Source organism: Mandrillus leucophaeus, unplaced genomic scaffold, assembly GCF_000951045.1.
Source record: "Mandrillus leucophaeus isolate KB7577 unplaced genomic scaffold, Mleu.le_1.0 Scaffold265, whole genome shotgun sequence".
Classification (NCBI taxonomy): Eukaryota; Metazoa; Chordata; class Mammalia; order Primates; family Cercopithecidae; genus Mandrillus; species Mandrillus leucophaeus.
Window position 1 is genome coordinate 624,406 of NW_012102754.1, and position 8,645 is coordinate 633,050.

Here is an 8,645-nt window from a genome sequence, read left to right on the forward strand (position 1 = left end):
TGTGTTTGCACATCTAGTTCCATGTGTATCCTGCAGTGTAGCCTGTTCAAGTCCCTTACTGGAGTAAGAAGATTGTATCTCATGCACCTTCAGGACACTGCTTTCCACAATTGTCCCTAAGTTGTGGTGGTTTTGCTTTGTATTTCAAACCCTGCATACGTCTCAGCTAGAGGCGAACCAGGCAGCCTCTGCTCCCCATTGCTGCTTCCTCCTTGCTCCCTGAAGTCTTCTAGCTCCTTTGAAGTAAGTGTTCCTCCTGCGTTCTCCTGTTCCTGCCCCTCGTTCACTGAAGATTTTGGCTCCTGGCTCACTATTTTTCTACCACTGTTGGAATCATCATTCTTGGTGGCTTCAGTATTTATTTAGGCAAGTCACCAGCACCCTGGCATCTTGGTTCCTTGAGGTCACCACCTGGAAAGATCTTGTCCTCCACCTCACTTCAGCCTATCAGCTTTGCCATTACTAGTAACTCCACCACCTTAAAAATCTCAATTCTAAGACCCCACTCTTTGAACACCACATCATATCTTTCCATTGTATCCCTCAAGCAGCTCTCTGATGCCAATAATTCTTTGGTTCCACTGGAGTTTCTAAGGATTGGTCCTATCACCCTCACACTGTCCCTCACCTCATGTCCTCACTTCTCTCCTGCCCTGGCTTAGATTCCACAGCCACCATCATAATGATGTCATGCATGCACCCTCATCCCCTGTGCTCCTCCCTCCGACATATTCACCTGGCTACCCAGTCCCAGTTACAACCAACTTTACCTACTTTGCATTTGCACCCAAGTAGCTGTACATATTTAGAGAAGAAAAAAATTTCTACAAAATCCTGTTGACTAGTGTCACTTTAAATTCTTAAAAACCGTTATCAAGTGCGCCTTTACATTTCTGACCTCTTAGATGACTATTTCACACTTTCTCCTCTCTCTTTAACTCTCTCACACCTCCTCCTTCATTCACCCTCTTAGCTGCTGCTGCTGCTTCCTAGTTCACTGAGGAAATAGAAGCTGTCAGATAAGACCATCTGCAGCTCCATCCCCACCTCTGTCTACAACCGCACTCTGCCATTCCCCATGGTTCTGAACTGTGGGTGCTCCCAGCTAAGGCAGGCCTCTCCACTTGGTTCCTGGATCTCAATTCCCCTTGTCTTGTCTCACTTTACAAGAGACAAGTGATAGACCAGGTGCAGTGGCTCATGCCTGTAATGCCCAACACTTTAGGAGCCTGAGGCAAGCCAATCACTTGAGCCCAAGAGCTCAAGACCAGCCTGGGCAACATGGCAAAACCCCGTCTCTACAAAAAAATACAAAAAGTTAGCTGGGTGTGGTGGCGTGCACTGTAGTCCCAGCTACTTGAGAGGCTGAGGTGGGAGGATTGATTGAGCCCAGGAGGGAGAGGTTGCAGTGAGATCGTACCACTGCACTCCAGCCTGGGTGACAGAGTGAGACTCCATCTCAGAAAAAAAAAAAAAGAAAAAGAGAAGTGATAATGTACTATCTCTTTCTCCCTCCCTGCTTGATTGCTTACACCATCAAAAAAACATATTGTAATATCTCCTCCTTAAGGCAATCTCTCTCGGCCTCTGATTTCCTACCATTTCTTAAAACTGATATTGTAATATCTCTCACTTAAAACAATCTCTCTTGGCTTCCGATTTCCTACCATTTCTTCAAAAGATTCCTCAAAAAACTTGTCCAAGTTCCCACTCTTCTCTGCATTACCTTCCCTTCTCTCTTCAATTCACTTTATTGGAAGCATGTTTATTATGGTCACATATTGCAAAATCCTATGATCAATTCTTAGTCCACATCTTAGCTCTCAGCACCATTTGACATGATTGATCATTCCTTCCTTAAAACACCAAATTCACTGTCTTTTGGGCCACCTATATTCCTCGTGTTTCTCCTCTTTCTGGTCACTACTCCTTTAGCTCCTTTATTGGTGTCCCCTCCTCTTCCTGAATGTTGGAGGGGCCTTGGCTCAGTCCTCAGATTTCTTCTCTGTTTTCATCTACTCCTATAGTTTCAAATAACATCAGTGTTTTTATGATTTCTAAATATGGATATATTTCTTCCCCAATATTTCCCTCAAACTCCAAATTCACACACAAAAATACCTGTTACACATTCCATTTGACTATTGAATAGACATCTGTACATACAGTACAATAGTAGCAGAAAATGGATATGCATTGAAAGGGGCCCAGATAGCTCAGGTGCAGAATTCTTTATCCTCATAATGCTGGGTCACACTGGACATGCATTGTCTCCAGGTCTTTTATCACCATGGGTATGTATGTCAAACATCTTGGTAGCAGACAGCTTGGTTGTGGTTGGGGTATCTTAAAATGAGCTGGTCATATAAGCATGCTGGAGCTATGTGGGCAGTGTTAATAATTGAAATCCCCCTTCCAAGGCCACCCCCAAACCAGGTGCAAACTATCAGTCCAATTATTCTGGCAGGCTGATTCATCTTGTTCCAAAGTAACTCACTGACCCAAGAATACAGAACATCAGTCTTAGTTAATACATCCCATGGTATCAGCCAAGGGTTATTTGCCCTAGAAATAGGCATGTAGTCAATCTCCACCACTTGCAATTAACCTATGCTATGCAGATACCGTAACAATGGGTAAAGCCATGGATGGTGGAGCTGGCAGAAGCATTGCAAGCAGGGCAGGCACATATTCCAGTAAATATAAAAATAGCTGCTCCTGCCATGATGAAAAGGGTCCAATATAATCTACCTGCCACAAAGTGTCCAGTTAGTTCCTCTGGGGATTGATGTTATATCATCAACAGGGTCTTTGCTATTGGTAGGTTGGGCAGGCCAGTCTTGGAGAAGAGAAATCGTTGTTGTTGAGAACATGCAAAAACTTCATCCTTGTCACCATAGCCGCTTTGTTTGTTCAGCAGGTGTGGCTAGGGAAAGAGGCTGCTGACATCTATAGCTCATCTTGTCTATCAGATTATTAAAAGCCAAGCCTGCTGTGGGCATCTTAAGGTGAGCGTTCACACAGGATACAGATATCCTCACACTGTGCCCATTCCAAAAGGACTATCTGCAAATCCCTTTTCCAGACCTTATAGCCGCCAATCTCTTAGTCTTGTTCCTTCTAAATCCCTGACCATTCAACCAAATCATTACCTACCTACCGTAAATCAGCATAGATATTTACTTTTAAACATCTTTCTTTCCAGGCAAAATGAACAACCAATGGTCTTGTTTAAAGTATTGCCCAGAGGGAGAATTTCCCTCCCCATTATGTTCTGTGTAATGTGTAGCACTCCTCATCTAGTTGGTGCAGCAACCTGTGCAGATCCATTCATGAACTTGGTCTGAGTTTTTTCTTCCTCAGTCAACTGATCATAAATAACTCCCCATGAAACCATAGGTGAAGACTGAGGGAGTGAAGAGAAGTACTATAGGAATCCTCCTTATGCACCTACTGGTGCCTTCAGGACCTGACTGAGACCAATATTACTTCTGTCACTGGATGATGCCATGCTGCTGCATACATAAAGCCACCTTTGTGACTTGGGCAATCAGAGAATATCTAGTTCACAATGGCCCGTTCAGATCATGTGGTCTTCTACAGCCAGCCCTAGCAGTGAGGTAGGAACTGCTTCTCCAAAGGAAAGTAGTTATTTCTGGAATAGGGCACAGCTTTGCTTTAAGACCCTACAGTGCTATGCTGTGACTCTCCTATCAGGGTTTTCCAGAGGCTCTGTGGAATTAGTTGCTGGCAAAATTAACAGAAGAGCTACAGGAGCAAAAGTCAGCCACCAGTAGGGTTTACCATTGGGTTTACCAGGGAGTCAGAAAGTTGCTGCTGCTTCTAGTATGTCTGAAATATGTAGGAAACTGCTGCCAACTCCCCAGCAACTCAGCAGCCTTGAGTGAGGTAACTGACAGGGAAGCCATGGCCTACTACAAGAATTCTGGCCTATGAAGTCTATGGGCACGTTTTCTGTCCAGAACAGTTTCTGTCAAAGGAAGAATGTCTGTTACCTCCCTTCTGCCTTCTAGTTCTCCATGAATATATCTCTGTGGTGAAGTCTAACCTGCATGCAGAACCCTGTCAGCATGAGCACCTCCCAGGCCCCCAGCTCCCACCACCCTGGGGAGGACAGAGAAGCAGGTGCAAGCGGAGCTGGATGCCAATAGACAATGTCTTGGCCATTTGCACTTTGAAGTTAACGAATAACGTTTGTTTTGCCCAGGCACAATCATGTGGCTTTCAGTCCCTCAGTAGCCCTAAGCTTCTTAGCAAGGCACACAGAGCTCTCCTTGCTGGGGCTCTCCGATGCCTCGCAGCCACACTCTCCTTGCTTCCCTACCTCCTCCCGACCACTCACCCCTCCCCAATTCCCAGTCAGGGCAGCTGTCATCACAAAATGTTTTTATTATCTGTCACCCGTTTTGAAGGAAGATGGAATTTTAAATTCACATGTCAAAAAAACCCACAGCAGGACTGACTGTCATTTTTACAAGAGATCCCATCTACCCATACACTCATTAAAAATAAAGCTCACACCACTAGCTTAGCAATTCTGAATGCTTGTTCAGCAAATGTTTAAAAATTTTGCTGGTGTCAGTTTATGTCCAGGTTCTTTGGGAGCCACCTCTCTAGTGTTGAGCATCTCAAGAAGCGTTCAACTCTGCTGGCATTCATGACTCTCTGAGGAACCCTCTGCACATCGTATTTAACTTCCTGAGGCAACCTGTGAATAACTGAAAAACAGTTTCTGAATAACCCCCAAGCCTGGTAGAAGGAGCTTGGGTTGAATCATCAGATTGATCTGTGTCTGTGCTGTTGCTCACCAGCCGTGAGCATCCACCAAGTTGCCTGTCTTGTGGGAGCTTTGCTTGTTGTTTGTCATTTCCACTTTTAAGATCAGGATAAAATCCAGGTGTGCTTGATTACTGGGAGACTGATACAAATCTGACCCTTGGACTGGGGACTCCAGAAACAGTTCTTTTCTTGCCAAGCATGTGCATAGCTAGGTGAAGGACATTTCTAACTGCCCGCAAGCATTTCGTTCTACACATTGTTTCCTGTGTATGACTCCCCTTTTGTTTTTTCTTCTGGCCACCCACTGTCACAAATGAACTCCGGGGAAGGGAGTCCCACTTACAGGGTGATGAATGAACAGGGAGGAAAAGGAGAGATAGAGCTGTGAGAATCACTCTCCTGCTCACGACCCCTGGAGGCTGTGATGACCGACCTTGCAGTGTTGCAGTGTTTGTTGCTACCTTGGAGCCTGGGAGGTGAATACCACTGCTTGACTGACAGGTGGGAAAGGTCTCCGTGGCCCAGTGAGATTAGTCCCAACAATCAGCTGAGGAGAGGCTTCCCCCTTTAGACAGAAGCAGGAGGAGATTGAAAAGGAGGGCCAAGCTGGGTGGGAGAGGTGTCCGTGGCTGGAGACAGGAGGACCTAGTCTCCAGGGAGGTAGGCAGGTGATCCATGTTGCTGAATTACTGAGGCAGAATTGCTGAGCTTGGAAAGCGGGGCAAGTTTCATGTTCCTGGCAAATTTTTTCTTCCTCTCTCTTTTGTTCTCTTTGAACCTCCCACCCCGCACACCTGTCTAAAAGGAAATCAATGGCAGCAGGGAGAGTTGGGGTGCTGGAGCAGGGACAGTATTGGGGGGTCGGGGGGAGGCAGCACGTGGAGCACCAAGGGACGGCAGGTGTGGCGATAAGGATGCTTCACCCTCTGTGGCTCTCCCTCCACAGCCTTGGGTGAGATCTGTTTCCCCTTCACAGGAGAAGTCAAGCTCTTACTGTGAGAGGCAATACATGTCCTATCTTCTCTTCATCTCTCCTACAGTCGTAAGAAGTGACACACATGAAAATTCTCTGTTTGTATGAGGCCCATGCTAGGTAGTTCATATAAGTCACCTCATGAAGTCCTTCATTGCAACCTTATGAACCAAGCATTTGGATTCCAGCTCTATGACTTCCTGACCTCAGGCACGGTACTTAATATTGTTAAGTCTCACTTCCCTCATCTGCAAAATGGAGATAAATATAGACAACAATAGCAATGCACAAGGGATTGCCGTGAAGGTTAAATGAAATATCGCACAGTATGTTGTTATTATTATCATCCTCAGGTGAGGAAATGAAGAAATAAAATATGGAGTAAAAGTAAAGTGTGTGACTAGAGTAATATTAAGCCTTGAGGTGGAGGAAATTAGCAGAGAAATAAAAGGCAAATATAAAGGTGAGTTTAAAAAATATTTTTATTATGGAAAATTTTAAACATATAAGGACAAAGCACAGTGAACCCCCACATACTTATTTTTCAGCTTCTTCTATTGTCAACTTGTGGCCAACTTGATTACTTCTATTCCTGCTCATTCCTTCAATATAAGATTATTTTGAAGCAAATCCAAGACATCATAGCATTTTATCGGTGAATGTTTTAATACATGTTTCTGAAAAATAAGAAATCAAAAAAATCTGAACCAACCATTATCAGATCCAAAAAAAATAACAGTAACTTCTTAAAATTAACAAATTTTGTTGTTCGAATTTTGAAGAAACATTTTTAAAAGGGAGAGAATAGTAAAATCATCTAATTTTTTGTTACTTCTGAAAATCAACTTCATCCTTGTGACAGGCAGAATAATGGGCTCTCCAAAGATGTACATGTCCTAGTCCCCCAAACCTGGAAATATGTGACATTTTATGGAAAAAAGGGGGGCTTTGAAGATGTGATTAAGTTAAGGATCTCGAGGTGAGAAGATAATTCTGGATATCTGGTTGGGCCCAAAGTAACCAGAAGGGTCCTTAAAAGAGGGAGACAGGGGCTGGGCGCAGTGGCTCAAGCCTGTAATCCCAGCACTCCGGGAGGCTGAGGCAGGCAGATCACTTGAGGTCAGGAGTTCAAGACCAGCCTGGCCAACATGGTAAAACCCTGCCTTTACTAAAAATACAAAAATTAGCCGGGCATGGTGGCAGGTGCCTGTAATCCTGGCTACTCAGGAGGCTGAGGCACAAGAGTCACTTGAATCCAGGAGGCGGAAGTTGCAGTGAGCCAAGATCACACCACTGCACTCCAGCCTGGGCAATAGAGCGAGACTCTGTCTCAAAAAAAAAAAAAAAAAAAAAAAAAAAGAAGGCAGGAGTGAGAGTCGGGGGGAGAAGTGATGATGGAGGCAGGAATCAGAATGATTCAGCCTCTTGAAGCTGGAAAAGGCAAGGAAATGGTTTCTCCCTTAGAGCTTCCAGAAGAAACACAGCTCTACTGACACCTTGATTTTAGACCTCTGACTTCCAGAACCCTAAGTTAACACAGTTGTGTTTTTTCGAGTCACTAACTTTGTGGTCATTGGGTATAGCAGCAATAGAAAGCCAATATGATTCTATGTTTTCTTTGTTCATGCTTTATAATATTTATCTAGTGCCTGACCCTCAACATTATAATCCTTTGAAATCAGGCAGGTGTTAGTATTACCGTTTTACAGATGGGGAAACTGAGGCCCAGAGAGTTTTAATAACTTAGAGTCCACAAGCCTAGAAAGTGGTGAGGGTAGCATTTGAATCCAGGCTCTCTGTGGTCCCCATCATCCTATAGGGCCTCCAATGGTGCTGAGTGAATAGCATCATCTCTTCCTCAGTAGGGGATTTATTTACAGTCGTGCCTTACTTAATGATGGGGATACATCCGAGAAATGCATCTTGAGGCAATTTTGTCATCATGTGAACATCATAGAATGTATTTAACAAACCTAGATGGCATAGCCTACTATGCACCTAGGCTGTATGCAATATAACCTACTGCTCCTAGGCTACAAACCTGCATAGCATGTTACTGTACTGAATGCTATAGGCAACTGCAACACAATGCTAAGTATTTGTGAATACAAACATAGCTAAACATAGAAAAGGTACAGAGAAAAATATGGTATTGTAATCTTATCGGACCACTGTTTGTACGGGACCACCATTTGTTGACCAAAACATTGTTACGTAATGCATGACTGTCCTTGAAAAGATACAAGACTTTATACATCCTAAGAGAGGGCCGATTTAATTAGGTTATTTTTTAAAGTACTTATTGCAGTGAAAAACATTTAAGTTAATGTAGTTTGTTTCTTTTAATTATTAACTTTCCATCAAGTTATATAAACTCATAATAGAAAGAGCAAAATAGATTTTGTCGTGAAGATCCGCACTCCTTCATTTTTATCTCTTGTTCCACTCCTTAGGAAAGAAAAAACATGTTCAACTCTCAGCTGATGCTTTTGGTATTTACCTCCAATTCTCTAAAGATTATGCTCTTTTCCTACTTCTTGGTTTGTGTGAAATTGGGGTTTGCCTTACACTAGGAAGACGGAGATCAAGCTGTCTTTTGCTCCCTGCCCTCATCACACACACACACCCCATCCTTCCAATGTAATGCAACTATAACTTGGGTTCCATCGATGTTTGACTGTCACTGTGGCTGTGAAAATAGTCTTCACAGCTGAGCCACAGAGTGCTCTACTATAGCTTCTTTTTCCTGAACAGTATGTTTTCTTTAATGAAGCATTACTTTTGTTTGTTTGCTTAGTTTCCCATGTACTTAGCATTCATTCAACCCCAAAAAGTTTCTCCAGTTGTCCAATTCTCCTCTTAGGATGTTCAG